Below are 21804 nucleotides of genomic sequence, written 5' to 3'. Positions count from 1 at the left end.
CGGCAATAGCAGAATGTGTCAGACTTAACAGTGGAGAAACTTCCATGAAATACATTAACCTTTCAGCACCATCCTGCTCATTGCAGAGACTGACATTTAAAGGAAGACTTCAGTTGGAAAAAAAAAACAAAGAACTCCCGCTCACTCTGTGCAGCGAGCTATCTCCAGAGAATCCGAAAGTGCTTCTCCTTGTGATAGACAATTATTATCGTAAAAAGCGGGGATGTTGAACGGATGAAAATTCGGGAGCAGATGCTGTTCAATGATATGCAGACGGGGCGACAGAGATGCACTGGTCTGGTGGAGATGCCATTAGTCACCAAGCATCTGTTCCACTTCCATACAGACATTCCACAACATAAGTCAAATCCCCATTTCTGTCAAATACGCTTTCTGTACAATATCGGTCTCATTAGAGCTTGTCAGTAAGTAAAATTTTGTGACACACAACTGACGCTGGAAAAAAAAACCTTTGGATAATTTGAACAGCAGCTTTGACAGGCCTCTTCTGTATTCACAGTTAGAATTACAGCTGTGTGAGATATAATCTAAAGGAGGTAATAACTGGGTTTTTTTTTCCCTCAGAAAGGTTTCCTATGAAATGTTATTATAACAACGCGATGAGAGAGGTCATATTTCATTCAAAGGTTTCTTTTTTCCCTCTCTCGCTGTCGGTGAGGCTTTTAACTTGGTCCTTCTCATTGTGCCTCTAGGACCTGTGTTTACTCAGCACCAGGCACTGCCCTACTGCTCACGGGCCTACCCAACAGAAAGAGGCTGAGAAACCCGCAGCGCAGGCTGAACATCTCGACAAACGTAAGCTGTGCTTGTTCGCGAAGGCAAGTGTTGAAAATCTGTTTGCAACGTTTTAAGATGGAAGAATTTCCCCCTCCTCCCCAAATTTTTTGCCCTCCACTCTTTTCGTGAAGGTACAGAACCTTGCTGCATTCCAGCCCACAGATGTTGGAAGTCCAGACAATGAGCGTTGGTTGGCTATTCGACCAGTGAGCATCACAGTTGATCCCAATCACAAGTAATCCTTCAAAAACAGCATCTTTGTCAACATTACCCTGATCTACTTTCTGCCGAGCTCATTTGTTCGCCACGAGTAATTTCTGACTTGCGTGCCAGAGGTAACTGGAGGTTTAACTTCCTCCGACAATCATTATTAACACACTTGTGAACACCTTGAAATTTTTCAGCTGATCGGAGAGAGCCAGCAGGGATTTGTAAAGGGTAGGTCATACCTGATGAACGTGATTGAATTTTTCGAAGAGGTGACTAAAGTAGTGGACAGGACAATGTCCACGTTATTTATATGGACTTCCAGAAGGCATTCAATAAAGTCCCTAATGAGAGACTGTTAACGAAAGATGAATCTCATGGAATTGAGGGCAAATTATTGGCCTGGTTAGGAAGTTGGCTAAACGGCAGGAGACAGAGACTAGGGATAATGGGCAGGTACTCAAATTGGCAGGATGTGACTAGTGGTGTCCCACAGGGATCTGTGTTGGGGCCTCAATTATTCGCTGTATTTGTTAACGACTTAGATAACGGGATAAAGAGCCACATATCCGAGTTTGCCAATGACACAAAGATAGGCATGATGTGGAGATGCCGGTGATGGACTGGGGTTGACAATTGTAAACAATTTTACAACACCAAGTTATAGTCCAGCAATTTTATTTTAAATTCACAAGCTTTCGGAGGCTACCTCCTTCCTCAGGTGAACGATGTGGAAATGATCGTTCATCGTTCCACATCGTTCACCTGAGGAAGGAGGTAGCCTCCGAAAGCTTGTGAATTTAAAATAAAATTGCTGGACTATAACTTGGTGTTGTAAAATTGTTTACAAAGATAGGCAGCATTGTAAGCAGTGTAGATGGAAGCATAAAATTACAGGGAGATATTAATAGATTAAGTGAATGGGCAAAACTGTGGCAAATGGATTTCAATGTAGGCAAGTGTGAGGTCATCCACTTTGGACCTAAAAAGGATAGATCAGAGTACTTTCTAAACGATGAAAAGCTCGAAACAGTGGAGGTCCAAAGAGATTTAGGGGTCCATGTATATAGATCATTAAATGTCATGGACAGGTACAGAAAATAATCAAAAAGGCTAATGGAACTTAATGGAGAACTAGAAATCAAGGGGGTAGAAGTTATACTACAGTTATACAAAACCCTGGTTAGAACACACCTGGAATACCATGTTCAGTTCTGGGCACCGCACCTTAGGAAGGATATACAGGCCTTGGAGGGAGTGCAGCGTAGATTTACTAGAATGATACCTGGACTCCAAGGGTTAAGTTACGAGGAGAGATTACACAAACTAGGGTTGTATTCCCTGAAATTTAGAAGATTCAGGGGTGATTTGATTGACATTTTCAAGATATTAAGGGGAACTGATAGGGTAGATAGAGAGCAACTATCTCTGCTGGTTGGGGAGTCTAGGACTATGGGACATAGCCTAAAAATTAGAGCCAGGGCTTTCAGGAGTGAAGTTAGGAAACACTTCTACACACAAAGGGTGGTAGAAGTTTAGAACTCTCTTCCGCAAATGGTAGTTGATGCTAGCTCAGTTGTTAGTTTTAAATCTGAGATTGATAGATTTTTGTTAACCAAAGATATTAAGGGATATGGGGCTAAGGCAGGTGTATGGGGTTAGGTCATAGATCAGCCATGATCTCATTGAATGGCGGAACAGGCTCGAGGGGCTAAATGGCCTCGTCCTGTTCCTATGTTCCTATTTGTATAAAATTCCTTTGTGTTATTTTAGCTCAGCCATTAACAGGTTAATTATCCTTGACACTTTTGACTTATAGCTTATCTCCCTAGTTTTTATTTTGATTTTATCCCCCAATCCTTATTGTACCACTTGTGCATTCGCAAATATATATCGCATTAAAATAACACGCAAAGCAGTTTTGTGATTCCATTAGCCAACAAATGACTAGAAGGAATGAAACTCCCTGATGTCAACCTTAATATTTAGACCATAATATTCCTCCATCCCTTCTTTTCCTCGCCCATTTTTCAGAGCTCCCCAAAAACCCAATTGCAGCAAACTCTGTTCATCAAGTCTAAGCTTTTAACCAAGTTTGTGGAAAAGTCATTGAATTTCAGACCTTGATCCTGACATTATTCACTTGCTCCGGGGAAGAGCAAACAGCCCACAGTGTCATTTATTATTTAAAAATTAAACACATTCGGAGAATTGTAACATGTTGCATATGCAGCAGGCCGAGACTGCATTCCGTGTGACAAAATACGACCGTGACAGGCAGGAAAAGACCAGCTGGTCCATCAAGCCTGCCTCACACTCATGATGGCCAGAGCATCCTGGCTAAACACTTCCTACTCGCCCACCCCCTCTCCTCTCTTCCCACCCACCGCCCCCCACTTCCTCGCGGCCATGTAATCTCCTGGGAGAGACAAAAAAAAAACTGGAAAAAAAAACCCAGGGCCAAAAAGGGGGAAAAAAATCTGGAAAATTCCGACCCTCCTCTCAGGTGATCGAAACCAGTCCAGGATATCACATTGACCAAAATGATACCATGGGCCCGATATTAGGAGGGAGGCGGGTTGCCAGCGGGGAGTCGACTGGGCGCCTGGGTAACGCGGCCAGTGAATTCGGGGTGCTCTGCACGCGATCGCAGCCTAATTGAAGGCACTTACCATGGCTTCCGGGTTTCCCGTTCCAGACCTGCGCAGCGAGCGCACTGCGCACCCGCATCACAGGCTGTCAGCAGGAGGAGCCCTATTTAAAGGGGCAGTCTTCCAATGTTCCTCCTGCAGCAAAGAACCAATTTTGGATCATGGAGCAGGCCAGAGGCAAGGCTGCTCCAAGGCTCTCTGACTCCTCACTCCAGGTGCTGCTCGATGGGGTGAGGAGGAGGAGGGAATTTTTTTTTCCATCGGATGGGAGGAGGTGTCCTCCCTCCGCCACCAAGAAGGCCTGGCTGGAGGTGGCCGAGGAGGTCAGCAGGAGCAGCAATGTGTGCCGATCCTGGGTCCAGTGCAGGAAGCGATTCAATGACCTAACCAGGTCAGTCAAAGTGAGTATACTTACGCATTCTCCCACACTCCGTCTTCCACATCACCTCCACCACCACACAACTCCTTCTGCACAACGCTCTGGCATCACTCCTCACATCCACTCAACCATCATCCTCACCTTGCCTGCACTTACTCACCGCCCCAGTTCCCATTCGAACACTACCACGCAACCCAATCCTCATACAATCTCATGGCTATGTCTCACACGCACCCTCCCATGCATCTCCCTCACGCTCACCCCCACCCACACCAATGCATGCAGCGGCTCACCATGCAACCATCACTCAAACACGCCTCTGTGTTTTGCCTTGATAGGAGAAGAGATGCCGGAATGCCCGGGAGAGGGCATGGACCGGAGGGGGCCCGCCACACCCGGTGGTCTTAACAGATGCACAGCAGCAGGCACTCGAAATAAGCCGGACGCTGGAGTGCCTGTCCATGACGGACGCTGAGACTGGGAGTGCACAAGCGGCTGGTGACAGAAATCTAATACTCAGCACTAAGCACTTGCGAATGATCTTAGCATCACTTGGCATCTGCAGCACCTCAACATCTGTCCACATGCTTAATATTGCTTTCTGTTCTCTTGCAGGGCCATCTGCGACTGCTGTGATGGCGGAGGGCGATTCCTCAGAGGACCTGCCGGCCTCTGAGGGGGCATCATCACATGTGAGCCAGCCATCCACCAGCGCAGATACACACACCTCGGTGGGTCCCCGTCCTCACTTAGTTGGGCTTACACATGATGAGTCACCATGCACATGTGAGCACGAGCAGACCCTGGTGGCAGGGGTAGCCATGGAGAGTCCGTGTCGGTGGGAGCACTCTTCTCTAGGCTCTGCTTAGTTGGACCCAGATGCTGAACCCTGAGGGCCAGCCATGAAAAGGAGAGTCATCGAGGGGCAGCAGCACATTGTCGAGGTACTGGAACAGTTGCCACGCGCACTATCCACAATCGCAAAGAGGATGGAGGAATCCAACTCCTGCATGAGTGGAATATTGTCACAGGGACGTGAAGGCATCTCTGAGATAGTGTAGGTGCGGGAATGTCTGCGATGGAGGAAAGGCTAGTCTCCATTGAGCTTCAAGCACGGCTCAACAATGAGTCCATTCAGGCCCTGACAACGGCTGTTCGGATTCAGGGTAAGCAACATTCTGCCGCCTTAAACAGGCTGACAGACACCTTACAACTGGCCTTCCAAGGCTTCACACAAGTCCTCCAAACTGTCGTCCAACAGGGTGGAAGGAGTGATGTGGGCCTGGGCCAGGAGAGGGATGATGGTGAAAGGGGACATGGAAGTGGGGCCGCCACTCAAAGTGCTCCCACGTCTCACCCGTTGCCCCCTTCTCAACCAGTACCCGCAATGCTGCCTCCTCTCCCAAGTCTGACCCTGCACAGGTGCAGGTGGAGCAGTCTTTGGAGGGGCCCTCACGGGCACCGAAACCCAGAGAGCGTCCGCGCAAAGCTTCTCATCAGTCAGGGCATGGAAAAGAGCAACCTGCCAATACCTCTGCTGAAGCCACAGGGGTAGCACCACGTAGGGGTTCCCGGAAACGTAAGGCGAAGGTTTTGTGAGCGCAAAGGGGATGCACAAGGGTGAAAGACAAAACGTCATGTTTTTGATTTACTTTTGTTTGTTTTGCAAAAAATCATAAAAAATTGTTATCACCACAACTGCCACGTCTTTGCAAATCTTGTCTGGTTTGTGCAATAATGCCCTTTCTTGAGGATCACCATGAAGACCCACAACTGATGCCACCCATTGTGTCACCGCAGAGTGGGTGTAGGTGTATTTGCAGGGCTCTTTTGTGCAGACGAGTGAGAGACGTCGGTGATGTCCCCGGTGGCACCCTGGAAGGATGCGGAGGAGAAGTTGTTGAGGGCAGTGGTGACTTTGACAGCGACAGGTAAGAAGATGGTGCTCGGGCCAGCTGGGAGCAGCTCGGCATGAAGGAGGCCACAGATGTCCACGACTACATCTCGAGTGACTCTGAGCCTCCGTGTGCACTGCTGCTCAGAGAGGTCCAGGAAGCTGAACCTCAGTCTGTAGACCCTGTGGGGAGGCTAGTGCCCTCTGCGACGCATCTCTCTCTGCGGTTGCCCTCCCTCCTGCTGTGCAGGTGGATGTGTCACAGCACGGTGTTGTGGAGCTCCACGTGTCAGAGGTGGACAGCGTGGCCAGCGAGGCTGGTGATGCTGTTCGTCCTCCGAGGAGGTCATGACTGCAGCTACGGCGGCCCCCATCCGGAAGATGTACATCTGAGGGGGTCTGCAAGGTAGGTACATGTCTCCGGACCCCGGCGTAAGTGTGCAAGTTGGTGAATTTGATTGTTAGGAGGAGGGTGGTGCAGGCCAAACTTTGTCCAAAATGACAGAGTGGCCTCCTGCTATGAATGAGGGTTCCCCCCCCCCCCCACCCCCACCGACCTGTCAAATGGACCTTTGCAGGTGCCACAGGCTGATGGCTGCAACATGTCCATTTCAACTGGGAGTGTTTCCCCCAGTAAGGGAAACACTCTCAGTTTAGATGAAAATCCCACCTGTCAAAACTTAACACTATACCAATGCATTAACACCCAAACCAGTAGTACAAAGAGGAACTTTATGGAGCCCAACTTGTATACAAGTGGAAGAGCACCTCAAAACAATGGTTGAGGGTACAACTTCCTCGAGTCAGTGAAACAGCTCATGTTTATACAGTTCAATAAAGAACGCCCATCTGCTACAGAATATGAGCATACACATACATTCTTTATTGGCTCAGGTAGTTGGTCAATCAAGTAGTGAGCCTGACCCCCGAACATCCATAGCCACCTATTACTTTTGCACGTAGGCCTGAGCATTCCCTTCCTCCCTACATTCCTGTCCTTGTTGTCAGTAGGGCTGAAGTCAGTCTCAAGGCCACATGGCTGTTCAAGAAACTGTATTCTCATTATATTCTTGTAGTCAGCAACACCCTTATCTGCGAGAGAGGCCAGGCTGTACTAAGCACCTGTTCAACTAACTTAATTATCAACATACCGAGGCTTAAACGTAATTACACAATTGTGCTTCTCTGTGTGCTGTAGCTAAACCTATTATGTGAGTTAAGTGAGTTAATAAAGAGTTAATATGGTCAAGTATCCCTTCATGCACTTCCACATTAATATGGTCAAGTATCCCTTCATGCACTTCCACACACCCCTCCTAAAATATCCTACAAATCAGGACTCCTAACGACCTGAAGTCTCCAATTAATTGATTTAAGTGGGATCCGCTGGCTTTAATTGCCGGCAGGAGTCCTGCATGCGGGGGCTGCGCACGCAACTTTTTTTTGTTCGTTCATGGGATGTGGGCGTTGCTGGCGAGGCCAGCATTTATTGCCCATCCCTAATTGCCCTTGAGAAGGTGGTGGTGAGCCGCCTTCTTGAACCGCTGCAGTCCGTGTGGTGACGGTTCTCCCACAGTGCTGTTAGGAAGGGAGTTCCAGGATTTTGACCCAGCGACGATGAAGGAACGGCGATATATTTCCAAGTCGGGATGGTGTGTGACTTGGAGGGGAACGTGCAGGTGGTGTTGTTCCCATGTGCCTGCTGCTCTTGTTCTTTTAGTTGGTAGAGGTCGTGGGTTTGGGAGGTGCTGTCGAAGAAGCCTTGGCGAGTTGCTACAGTGCATCCTGTGGATGGTGCACACTGCAGCCACAGTGCGCTGGTGGTGAAGGGAGTGAATGTTTAGGGTGGTGGATGGGGTGCCAATCAAGCGGGCTGCTTTATCTTGGATGGTGTCGAGCTTCTTGAGTGCTGTTGGGGCTGCGCTCATCCAGGCAAGTGGAGAGTATTCCATCACACTCCTGACTTGTGCCTTGTAGTTGGTGAAAAGGCTTTGGGGAGTCAGGAGGTGAGTCACTCGCTTCAGAATACCCAGCCTCTGACCCACTCTTGTAGCCACAGTATTTATATGGCTGGTCCAGTTAAGTTTCTGGTCAATGGTGACCCCCAGGATGTTGATGGTGGGGGATTCGGCGATGGTAATGCCGTTGAATGTCAAGGGGAGGTGGTTAGACTCTCTCTTGTTGGAGATAGTCATTGCCTGGCATTTGTCCGGCACGAATGTTACTTGCCACTTATGAGCCCAAGCCTGGATGTTGTCAGGTCTTACTGCATGCGGGCTCGGACTGCTTCATTAGCTGAGGGGTTGCGAATGAAACTGAACACTGTGCAGTCATCAGCGAACATCCCCATTTCTGACCTTATGATGGAGGGAAGGTCATTGATGAAGCAGCTGAAGATGGTTGGGCCTCGGACACTGCCCTGAGGAACTCCTGCAGCAGTGTCCTAGGGCTGAGATGATTGGCGTCAATTGGGAATCCGGAAGTGGGCGGGTTGGAGCCGGGCTCCGCATCCGCCCCGGGAATCCCCAATTTTCGGAGCCCCCCCCGCCACGAACGAAGCCACTGGGACATCGGAAAATCGAGCCCCATGGAATAAAATGTCCTTATCCTCTGCTGCGCTATTCTCACGGAACATTTGCTAAGGTGTTGCAATGGTTCAGGTATTCTTTTTCTCCTGTGAATTCCTTCTTTCTTCTCCTGAAGGCCAGGCACAGTTCCAAGGGCGTCAGCGGCTTTCAGTTACCTTGTCCGAATGGCTTTTTTTCCTGCGCGAGCCGACACAGTAAAGCCCATGCGCCTGATCCCTCCGAGATCTCTGCGCACCTCCAATTCTGGGCATTCTCGATTTTCATCACTCCACCATTGGTGGCCGTGTCTGTAGTTGTCTAGGCCCTAAGCTCTGGAATTCCTTCCCTAAACCTCTCCACCTCTCCGCCTCTCTCTCCTCCTTTAAGTCAGTCCTTGAAACCCACCTCTTTGACCAAGCTTTTGGTCACCTGCCCTAATAGCTCCATATGTGGCTCGGTATCAAATTTTGTCTGATAACGCTCCTGTGAAGCGCTTCTGGATGTTTTAAAATGCGTGACGTAAAGAAAAAGAACTTGCATTTCTATAGTGCTTTTCACAACCTCAGGACGTCCCAAAGTGCTTTACAACCAATGAAGTACTTTTGAAGTGTAGCTGCTGTTGTAATGTAGGGAACAGGGCAGCCAATTTGCGCACAGCAGATTGGGTGCATCAGCCAGACAGCAATCTCTTCTGTACCACACGATGTCAGCCCAACCCCATGAAAACTAACGCAGGGTAAGACAGAAGGAGCATCGGGGCATCTTTCTGCCTCTGCTTAACTTTGCTTCTCACTTATCGGAGTGAAATTCGTCCGCCAAACTGAGGGATTGCGAATCGGCAGCCCATTTACGCTCTGCCCGATTTTCTATCCCATTGAATTCAATATCGAAAAGGGGCGTATAACAGGCGGCCCGTGCGATACCCCTCGCCCAAGACAAATTTCACGTGGCTGGTTCTTCTGAGGTGTGCCTTGTCCCAGGCCTGAAAACTCCTGCTCACCAACTAGCTTGGTCTGAATTAAGTTACCTTTCAGTTTTGGTGAGGTTGCAATGCAAAGTATGTTAGCAGTTTGTGAGATGCAATGGGGCTGCTATCCCTGATAATCTGGGCCATTGGTTTACAGTAACTGGACAGGTCAGATTCTGTTTCTATTTGTCGTGGTTTGGGAACACGTTCCACAATGCTTTTCCTAAAAATTCATTTTTGGGATATGGGCATCGCTGGCAAGGCCAGCATTTATTGCCCATCCCTAGTTGCCCTTGAGAAAGTGGTGATGGGCCCATGTTTCTGCAAAAATAGAAAGCCAGTCTTGAGCAATAGTCTGGTTATTCTTTCATCTCTGCTGTGGCTCAGTGGGTAGCACTCTCATCTCTGAGTCAGCTAGGTTGTAGGTTCAAGTCCTACTCCAGAGACTTGAGTACAACAAATCTAGACTGACACTCCCAGTGCAGTACTGAGGTTGTATAGTCTGCCAAAACTAAAGGTCTGGGTTCTTATGTGATTAAATATACTTGGGTAAGGCACTGGAGGATGCTTTGCACCTGTACCTCAGCAAGAAGCCAGCACCTGCAGGATAGGAAGTAAGAGAAAGCTCAAGGCAAGTGGGAACAAGAGAAAGAAATAATCTGTTTTATGGTAGAACTGAAGCCTTGATTTATTTATAATTGCCAGTTTGATTGCATAGTTTTTGTACATTTCTGATTAAATCTTGAAGTTGTCAGGAAGATCAGAATAGTTAAAGGAAATGAATTTGTACCTGCGATTCTTTCTCTGCTCAATCGTTCTCCCTTGGATAGAAAAAAAATTGAAATGAAAACAGAAAATGCTGGAAAAACACAATGCTTAGAATTCTCTTGGTGTTTATGGCCTATCAGTATGTCTATATGGTGCATTTACCTATTTAGTCATGGGGGCAAATTGTTTGTTTAATTATAGAGTATATTTTTTTCAAATTCGTGCCGTTGTGTGACAGGAACACGTATCAGGAACTCAAGAGCGGAGGTTAGTGGTCACTGCAGGATTTTCCACCTATCATGGATCGAAAATCCTGAGAGGGCCTTCTGACTTTCATGACAGAATTTCCTATATGCGCTCCCACTGCACAAAGTATTATGCCAGCCACACGAGTTTGTAAAATCTACCCATACGTTTGCTTAGGAACATGCGTAGGCCATTCGGCCCCTCGAGCCTGTTCCGCCTTTCAATTAGATCACGGCAGATCTGCACCTTAACTCCATCTACCTGCCTTGGTTCCGTAACCCTTAATACCCTTGCCTAACAAAAATCTATCAATCACAGTTTTGACATTTTCAATTGAACCCCCATGCCTCAACAAATTTTTGAGATAGAGTTTCAGTTTTGTTTCGGCCTCTTCCGTCAGAGGAAATAATCTATCTATCCCATCAAGTCCTTTAATCATTCTTCTAACCTTAGAAACCTTCTTCTAAGATGTTTTAAAAAAAAATTATGCCTTTTTTTTGCCTGTAGTCTCTTTTCATACCTCATAGAGTGCCTAGCCAACATAACAGACTGCAGAACTATAATGGTGGTGGGGTCAAGGGGGAGGGTAAAGTTGATTTTTCCGTGGGGAAAGAAGGGACCAACAGAGGGCTTTGCCACCCTGAGACACTCTAGTATACTTCCCAGACAACCAATTATCGTAACAAGGTTGATGGAAACCTGGGAGCTTGACATGATTGAGATCAGAGCCTCACCACAGGTGGCTTTAAGTAGAAAACAGCGCCCCACTGCTGGCCAACTTTAAATCAACTCAGGCACGCAAAGAGATCACCGGATGGCTGTTTCTGAGTTTATGAACTTGGACTAATAGACGGTAGGAAAAGACAGGCTGGGCATTTGAGGTCAGGTCGGAAACATTTTCAAGCATCAATCAGTCGCGTCTTTGAAAGATGATGTTTTATCAGAGAAAGCGTAATGAGAAATGGGTCAAAGATGCTTCCTACTCCCTACAATTCCAGATCCTTTACAGATACATTGCCTGATATTCCACACCTCTTTGCTCACTTTGTAATCCTTACATCAAGGTTCTGTTTACTTGATTGATTCCGCCTCAATCTTCGGTTCCTCCCAGTAGCTATAAAGTGCAAAATAAATTTCACCACTGACAAAATGTTACATCCAAATTACAAATGTGATTATAACAGTTTCTAACACGGCTAAATTGCCCTTGTGCCGTTCTGAGGTTACATCAATCGGAGACCAGTTTCAGCTGGATCAGCGCAGTAATCAGCAGTAACCCTACAGGCATGTGGAGAGCTGAGAGCTGTTTAATGAAAGTTATCAATTCCGACTCAGCTGGCAGTAATGACTGGAGCTTCAGAACCTCTCGACCTTTTAACTGTCACCTTGATTCCGCAGAAACCCAGTGATCAGTGAAGATCTTGTTCCACCACATTTAGGGGAAAAATCGGACATTAAAAATGAGCAAAGCAATAAATGTAATTCAATAAACAATTTACTGCTTGATTCACTGCATTTTTCAATTGATCTATTATGTACTGCTCAACAAAATAATGGCACAGATTATGAAAAGGGATTCAGTATTTATTGGACTGCATCCTATGGGAGGAGTACATTTTCATTGACAAGTTTTGCTGTATTGAAATCGTGATTCATCGCACCATGTCCTATTTGTACTGCAACTCATTCTTTCTGAGGACTCCAGAACTTTTGAGCTCCTTACATCCCTCAATCACCTTTCTGGAGTCCTCTTACAGTCTGGAGGACTTCAAAATCCAAGCGTGGCATCACCTAATCACCAGATCTTGGCTTACTTCATCTTCCCTCCTTGATAGTGTCCCGTGGGCCTTGGTTCCTCAATAATGAAAAATAAAATGGGAATGCAACCATAGAAAAATTATTGTTTCAGGAAATCAAGAAGGGGTCGTTAGGCAATGTTATGCTTGGGTTTCAAAAACCCAAGACTAAGGGATATGAGGAGTTCCATTGTTTCAAGGTCCCAGAACAGAATGAGGTAGAGTAGGAGCAGTCTTGAGAAAGTGAGGAAGAGGAAGAGCATGTGGGATAGGATATTTGAAGTTTGAAGAGAAGAAAATTCAGAGGAGCAAAGACCACAATAGTATCGATAAAATAAGGAAAGGTTATGACAGAGAGAAAAAAATAAAGAGAGGGAGAGAGACAGAGAGACAGGCAAAAGGTGAGAGAACGATTGCTTATCAAATGACAAGATCCTTCTGCGTCCAGTCTGAAAGTGTTGGAAGAAATCCCCCAAATATAGGATAGACATGGGCTTGATAGAGAGTTGAGAATTATTAAGGGGAAAAGGAGATTGTTTAAATACGCTGAATTAGAATGAAGATGTTGGTTTTGTTAATGCTGTTATTTTAAATTTTTAGTTAAAGGTAAAGAGGAATAAATACAAGAGGGTAAAACAATAGACACAGTCAGCAATTTCAGTGCCGACCCTACCAACAGACTTGCTTTGGTGAATGTACAGAACACACTCAGATATTCAAACTCTTCTGCCAAGCTGACAGTGCCACAGGTAATATGGCTTTAAGTTATCTTCCGGCAAAATCTAACATTTTGACACCACTGACAAGGATAACTACAAAATTCTGAGGAATACTAGCTCCAGGATGTGAAGCATAGCCTCAACAATAGTCTCATTTTTAGATGTGCCAGTTTCAGAATCTATGTAGAGCATTGAAAAGTCTTGGATTAGTGCATATCTGACAACACGGGGTGAAGATGGTGCACCTCGATTGGAGTTCCGGTGAAATAATTAGTAACAGAAAGTATTTTTCTCTTCTCTTCCTATGCTCGCCTCTCTTTTCCTGTTCCATTAGTGGTGGTGCCTTTACATAGAATTTACAACACAGAAACGAGCCATTCGGTCCATGCCGATGTTTTTTTTTTATTCGTTCATGGGATGTGGGCGTCACTGGCAAGGCCAGCATTTATTGCCCATCCCTAATACGAGCCTCCTCCCACTCTATTTACCTCATCTAACCCCATCAACATACCCTTCTATTCCTTCCTCCCTCATATACTTATCTAACTCCCCCTTAAATGCATCTATGCTCTTCGCCTCAACCACTCCTTGTGGTAGCAAGTTCCACATTTTCACCACTCTCTGAGTAAAGTTTCTCCTGAATTTCTTATTGGATTTATTGGTGACCATCTGATATTTATGACCCCTAGTTATGGACTCCCCCACAAGTGGAAACATCTTCTCTAAGTCTACCCTATTTAACCCCTTTTTTTAAAGATAAAATAAAGTCAGGGTCATTGAATATTTTAAAGGCTGAGTTAGATAGATTCCTGATTAACAAGGGAGTCAAAGGTTATAGTAGGTAGAAGGGAAAGTAGGGTTGAGGTCACAATCAGATCAGCCATGATCTTATCAAATGGCAGAACAGGCTCGAGGGGCCGAACGGCCTACTCCTGCTCTTAATTCCTTTGTTCGTATGTTCGTATGTAAAGTTTAAATTATAAAATAATTTAAAAATCCTCTGTCGGGTTACCTCTCGGTCTTCTCTTGTCTAGCGAAAAGGGCCCCAGCTTGTTCAGTCTTTCCTGATAGCTGTAACAACTGTGACAACTGGTCATTCTCCATGAATGTGAGCAGACTATTCGACTGTGGGAGCCACCACAGGCAGGCCCTACTATGCCCCAGAAGCCACCCAATAATGTTTGTTGAAGAGTAAATTATGTTTCAGTAGCTCTGACCAACATGCAAAGGAAAAGGGGAAAGCTTTCAAAAAGGACTTGTGGTTAGATTATCCTACCTGTCCCTGTGACTGTGAAGGACATTTTGCAGGAACTGTGCAGTAATTACATATAGTTACCACCTCACTGTTTAAATGCCATGTTTTACTTTTACACATGCTAATTTACTGCCAACAGCAGGTTAAGCCATTATTCCAATAATTATTTCCAGCAGCTCACCTAGCTACAAATTAAGACCTTGACTCCTACGTGTTGCCATATCGACGTAACCGAAGCAAAATATAGGTGAAACTCAAATTACGGGTTGAACACACGGTATTAATTCTTTCAAACTCCTCTGATTAATATTGGTGCCAAAGTACAGATAATACTGAAATTGTGCTGTTAAGAGTGAAGCGTGAGCAAAATAACAGGAATAAAAAGATCTTGGTTTCTTTAGTTGCGTACTTGATAATTTAAAATGGTGGCATCTAAATTTAACGGCTGCATATAGCGACACCACAAGTCCCGCCCAGAATGGAGATGATTGGGTAATTTCCCTGTCAATCACGCCTGGAAACAGCACTGCTGTAAGTGACTGGGATTGATTTTACGCACATCATTTGTGTTATTTAACTATCCTCCACTCACTACATTTTGCCAGAGAAATAATCTTGCTTTTATCGGGAGTCTTTGCTGTAGTTTCGGTCATAAGCTCTGATTGCTGTAGTTCGTAGAGACTCTGTTTAAATAGACTGTGTTTGCTGAGTAAATAGGCTGATTGCTGTAGTGCAGCTGTTTAAATAGATTCTGTTTACTGTTTGCTGAGTAAACAGACTTTGCTGTAAAATAGACTGTTTGCTGTGAGTCCTGCCATAAGTCCCGCTCCACCTCTTTTAACAGGTGCTACCTCGGGCCACTGCTAACTCGGTCGGGGCTTTGTTCTGTTGGTAGAATGCTAGCCTCTAGAGTCAAGCATCGTAACTTCAAACATCACTCAAGGACCACAGCATGCAAGAGCTAGTCTTCCTAGCCCCCCACCCAGTGACACTGAGCACTCGCAGCACCCTCAAAGTGCACTGTGCATGTCCAGGTCTTATTGCCTCTGTCCCAAAACAGCATGTCTAGCAACCCTCTGTTGTGATATTTCCACCATGAGATAGGAAGGAGAATAATGGCCTATTTATATTGTAGAACTTTTTGAAGGGCTTTTGCCATATTTTCCCAGGCTGCAGCTGCTGTAGAGACAATGGGACCAATTTTAACCTAACCTGCCCATTGGGAAACTGACAAGATCGGGCGCAACAGCGGTTTTACACTCTGCCTGATTTTACTCTCCATTAAAGTCAACAGAGAGCAATATTGGGCGGTGTGTAAAACTAGCATTCCACCTTATTTCATGGGTTGCCCGCTCGGTGAGTAAGAAAGAAAGACTTGCATTTATATAGCACCTTTCACAACCTCAGGGCGTTCCAATGCACTTCACAGCCAATGAAGTACTTTTGAAGTGTCGTCACTGTTGTAATGTAGGAACCGTGGCATTCAATTTACGCACAGCAAGGTCCCACAAACAGCAATGTGATAATGACCAGATAATCTGTTTTAGTGATGTTGGTTGAGGGATAAATATTGACCAGGACGCCAGGGAGAACTCCCCTGCTTCTCTTTGAAATAGTGCCATGGAGCCTTTTACATCCACCTGAGAGGGCAGACGGGGCCTTGGTTTAACATCTCATCAAAAAGACAGCACAGCGCCCCCTCATACTGCACTGGAGTATCAGCCTAGATTTTGTGCTTAAGTTTCTAGAGTCAGACTTGAACCCATGACCCTCTGACTCAGAGATGAGAGTGCTACCCACTGAGCCATGGCTGGCTAAGATTAAAAATACCCCTGAAAGCACCTTTACTTTGAGATCCCTAGGTGATGGGCTAAGATCTTGAGTGCAGGGCACTACCAAGGTTGAAAAGAGCAGGAGAGATGAGATTAATCAAGAAGTAGGGGTCAGGTGACACCAAGCTTTTTTTTTTATTCGTTCATGGGATGTGGGTGTCGCTGGTGAGGCCGGCATTTATTGCCCATCCCTAATTGGTGCCACACTCGGTCAAATGCTGCCTTGATGTCTAGGGCAGTCACTCTCACCTCACCTCACCTCTGGAATTCAGCTCTTTTGTCCATGTTTGGACCAAGGCTGCAATGAGGTCTGGAGCCGAGTGGTCCTGGCGGAACCCAAACTGAGCATCGGTGAGCAGGTTATTGGTGAGTAAGTGCCGCTTGATAGCACTGTCGACGACACCTTCCATCACTTTGCTGATGATTGAGAGTAGACTGATGGGGCGGTAATTGGCCGGATTGGATTTGTCCTGCTTTTTGTGGACAGGACATACCTGGGCAACTTTCCACATTGTCGGGTGGATGCCAGTGTTGTAGCTGTACTGGAACAGTTTGGCTAGAGGCGCAGCTAGTTCTGGAGCACAAGACTTCAGCACTACAGCTGGGATGTTGTCGGGGCCCATAGCCTTTGCTGTATCCAGTGCATTCAGCCGTTTCTTGATATCACGTGGAGTGAATCGAATTGGCTGAAGACTGGCTTCTGTGTTGGTGGGGATTTCGGGAGGAGGCCGAGATGGATCATCCACTCGGCACTTCTGGCTGAAGATGGTTGCAAACGCTTCAGCCTTGTCTTTTGCACTCACGTGCTGGACTCCGCCACCATTGAGGATGGGGATGTTTGCAGAGCCTCCTCCTCCCGTTAGTTGTTTAATTGTCCACCACCATTCACGACTGGATGTGGCATGATTGCAGAGCTTTGATCTGATCCGTTGGTTGTGGAATCGCTTAGCTCTGTCTATAGCATGTTGCTTCCGCTGTTTAGCATGCATGTAGTCCTGAGTTGTAGCTTCACCAGGTTGGCACCTCATTTTTAGGTACGCCTGATGCTGCTCCTGGCATGCTCTTCTACACTCCTCATTGAACCAGAGTTGATCCCCTGGCTTGTTGGTAATGGTAGAGTGAGGAATATGCCGGGCCATGAGGTTACAGATTGTGCTGGAATACAATTCTGCTGCTGCTGATGGCCCACAGCGCCTCATGGATGCCCAGTTTTGAGCTGCTAGATCTGTTCTGAATCTATCCCATTTAGCACGGTGGTAGTGCCACACAACACGTTGGATGGTGTCCTCAGTGCGAAGACGGGACTTCGTCTCCACGAGGACTGTGCGGTGGTCACTCCTACCAATATTGTCATGGACAGATGCATTTGCGACAGGTAGATTTGTGAGGACGAGGTCAAGTAAGTTTTTCCCTCGTGTTGATTCGCTCACCACCTGTCGCAGGCCCAGTCTGGCAGCTATGTCCTTCAGGACTCGGCCAGCTCGGTCAGTAGTGGTGCTACCGAGCCACTCTTGGTGATGGACATTGAAGCTTGGGTTATAAAGATTGTAGGAGCAAGGGAGACCGACGGAAATTGAGAAAGTTCCATAGTTTTGAGGTCCTTGGAAAGAATGAGTTAGAGTAAGAGATGGCGTGATGAGTCTTGATTTCATTATAGTGAAGATGCGAGATGAGGAGGAACTTGCAGAGGTGAGGAGGAGCGTGTAAGATGATAAATTTCCAATTTGGGAACAACAATGTCTCAGAGGAGCATTGGCCATAGGTGTGATGATAAAATGGAGGGAGAGGAACAAAAATCTGTGCCTGAGAGAGAAAGAAGTGACAGGTTATCGGGAGAGATGAATTACCTGCCAGACCTTGAGTGCTGTCTTGTATCCTGTCCAATGGTGCAGGAGAGATGCTCAAAGAGCCTCTGAGATATTGCAGGGGTAGTATTCAAATCTTGGATGGATATCGGCTAGGTCGCAAGTTAAGAGCTGTTGAGGGGAAAGGAAGTGCTACGTATGAAAAGGGAAATTGAACTTCTTGGCGGAGATGCGGGAATTCCAGTTGAGATCCGAGGAGATAATGAGGCAAAGAGTGTCAAAAGAAAAAACTTGCATATTTGTATAGCGCCTTTCATGACCTCAGGACGTCCCAAAGCACTTTTGAAATGTTGTCACTGTTGTATTGTAGGAAATGTGCTAACCAATTTGTGCACAGTTAGGTCCCACAAACAGCAATGCGATAATGACCAGATAATCTATTTTTTAGTGGTGTCGGATAAATATTAGCCAGGACACCACTCCTGCTCTTCAAAATAGTGCTGTGGGTTCTTTTCCGTTCACCTGAGAGGGCAGGCAGGGCTCGGTTTAACATCTCATTTGAAAGACAGCACCTCTAACAAGCAGCACTCCCTCAGTACTATACTGGGAATGTCAACCTAGATTTTGTGCTCAAGTCTCTGGAGTGTGACTTGAACCACAAACCTTCTGATTCAGAGGCAAGAGTGCGACCCACTGAGCCATGGCTAACACCGATAGATGAAGAAGGACCCTAATTAACTGCATTTGCTATCAGTGCACTTTTAGTAATAAAGCGTTATCAGAAATTTTCACTTCAACTTCATTTATTTTGCTCTTCATTCGCACTAACTCAGTCTAGATGCAGAGGAGCACTTTACCAAGAGACTTGTTCCTGCCAAAGTCAAGGTTATTAACATGGATGAATAAAGTTAGCAAAATTCTAACAAACAGAAGATTAGAGGTGCAATTTTCTGACACTGCTGTTGGCAGGGAGACTCAGAAATGGTCAGAAAATCATGAGCCATGTGCCTGAAATTCTAACGTGCACTACCAGTGAGTAGGGCAAAGTCAAAAGATATTGAGATACCTCAGGCCGATCTAAAGAATGTAACTGGCAGTGGAGATGACTGTTAACTTGCAACAACAACAACAACAACTTGCATTTATATAGTTCCTTTAACGTAGTAAAATGTCCCAAGGCACTTCACAGGAGCGATTATCAAACAACAGTTGACATCAAGCCACATAAGGAGATATTAGGACAAGTGATCAAAAGCTTGGTCAAAGAGGTAGGTTTTAAGGAGGGTCTTAAAGTAGGAGAGAGAGGTACAGAGGCAAAGAGGTTTAGGGAGGGAATTCCAGAGCTTAGGGCCTAGGTAGCTGAAGGCACGGCCGCCAATGGTGGAGCGATGAAAATCATGGATGTGCAAGAGGCCAGAATTGGAGGAGTGCAGAGTTCTCGGAGGGTTGTAGGGCTGGAGGAGGTTAAAGAGATAGGGAGGGGTGAGGCCCTGGGGGGATTTGAAAACAAGGATGAGAATGTTAAAACCGAGGCGTTGCTGGACCGGGAGCCAGTGTAGGTCAGCGAGCACAGGGGTGATGGGTGAACGGGACTTGGTGTGAGTTAGGATACGGGCAGCAGAGTTTTGGATGAGCTCAAGTTTACTTGAACACACAGACTTGGGTGTGTTTGAGGATTGTTACTCATAGTAATAACAGATTGGTTGTTCTTTTTTCAATCAAGGTGAAGAGGAGGGTAATAATTTTTCAATCATTCCCCAATCCAATCCATTTCAGAGACAATCCATGTCAAACAGCAGTTTAGACACTCTCGGATTACATTTTCTGAGATGTGGGGTGGGAGGTCACAGAATCACAGTGCTGGCATTGTGCCCACTTACGAAGTGCACAGCCAACACTAATGAATCTTTGGGGGTCGTTGCTAATCAGATATTCACCGTGTAAATTCACCAGTCACCGGGAAGTGGTGGGATATCTGATGCTTTAGCCATTTAAAGAGAAGGACCTTTTTTTTTTACAGGCCGACAATTTTGCAAAGTTCTTCTACAGCCTGAACTGTCCTTGTGAAACAGCGCTAATATAGAGGCAGTAATTGAGATGGTGCTGCAAGAATTGGGGGAAAGGAGGGTTGCATTGTTTGGCACTCCTGGGTACCCTTCTCACAGGACAAAGCCTGCAATGCATCAATACAGTCTCCATCACACATAGACTCAGGCACCAGCTTAGTTCTTGGTCCTTGAAGAAATTTGCAAAGATAAGGTGACCCAGCTGTATTTTACGCCAAGTCCATGGGCTAAGTATGTATGATACAAAGTGTTTCTTTGCATCTTAGTACACATTAACTGCTGCTCTATACAAAAGATTCATACATACTTTACAGCTCTTTAAATGCTTACCACATATTCCCTTACTGCAGCAGGGCACAAATTCTGGCTGCAACTTACTGCTGAAACTTCAGGCATACAGACATCTTAAAAGAGCTTCATACGAAAAATCTTCCTGACGAAACTTAATTGCAGCATGTTCATGTACTCGCACGCACAATGGGTTGCAGCCACTTGGGGATTCACTGTACGTGCTCCTGACACTTCCAGCATCTTGACATGATGGGGCCTACAAATCAATGTAACACTTTTTGTTCCCCTCGGAAACAACCCGTAGATTTTTGGGGCCTATGTATTTATTATGCTAGAAGTGTCTTTCTGGCTGCACCTGAGTGAAGAAGCAAAATGGCATTTGCAAACAATGGAAAGATGTTTCTTCGATTTTGCGGTACTTCCTGGCTCATGAATGGTGGCTTCGAAAAAAAAAGGTAAGGCACTTGATTGTTCGTTTTTCTGCTGGTCACTTGCTCCTCGTTGGTATTTTTCTTTTTTGCTGATGATTTGTTTTTTTTTGAGCCAAGACAAGTTGTCTGTCTGATGGACACAAAACGCTGGAGGTGTGACACCTCGAGGTGTGACACTAGTGATGTGTGACGCCTCTCAGGCTACACTTTCAGGTGTAATGCCTTTAAAATATGTGACATTGCGGATGTTCACCAGCCAGAAGGCTTTTAATTATATCGATAGATCATTTTAAAATAAAGCTTATCTGAGTCATAAAGAGGATGTGACTCCCCAATTAACTTCTGACAAGTTACAGGAACCATTGATAAAACCTTTGATAAACGGCTAAATAGGGAAACACAACTTACATTTATAAAAGTGAGAAAATCACGCAACATATTTATTTTAAAAATCTACCCCACATATTGTATGTGGTGTTATCATATATGATCTCCCATCTCAGTTCGTAGAGTTACAAGAAACAAATTGGGCCATAATTTGCTGTAGCAGGGCGTCTAATGGCAACTTATCACCGCACCCTTCAGCTCAAAACATTTTTGCTCACTAAGTTGCTGAAAGTGCGAGCTGGTAACGTCGCAGTGAGGGAAACAGGGCATCTGGGACCTGAGTGAACAGGGCAAGCAACTGGGTATCTCCTTCACCAATGAGATTAAAGGATCGTGAAATTAACAGAGGAAGGAACTGAGAAGGAGGGTGAATTAAAGGGGGTGAATTCAAAGTCAAATCGGGTACAGAAAGAGGAATAAAGGGCATGATTTTAGCCTGGAAAAACGAGTGGGTTGGGGGTGCAGGGGGGGTGGGGGCAGTAAATTATTGCAAAAATCTAAAACTCGCCCCCAACCCGCCCACTTCCGGTTTTCACGGGGGCGGGACGAGGGGCAGGCAACCAACCCGCTCTCAGGAGGCAGGTCAGGCATTAAAAGCTTTTAGGGAAGCTGATGACCTCCATTTTCAAAGCTTTTTTTGATTTTAGCCTAGGAATTCCCAGGCCCTCTCCTTCACGTCACATGAGAGGAGGCGAGAAGGTCTGAAGCTGCAGGTGAGTGCCTTTATAGCACTGCTTGTGGGCCC

The sequence above is a fragment of the Heptranchias perlo genome, chromosome 25 (assembly GCF_035084215.1).
Source record: "Heptranchias perlo isolate sHepPer1 chromosome 25, sHepPer1.hap1, whole genome shotgun sequence".
NCBI classification, from domain to species: domain Eukaryota; kingdom Metazoa; phylum Chordata; class Chondrichthyes; order Hexanchiformes; family Hexanchidae; genus Heptranchias; species Heptranchias perlo.
Note: the sequence above shows the minus strand (reverse complement) of the source record.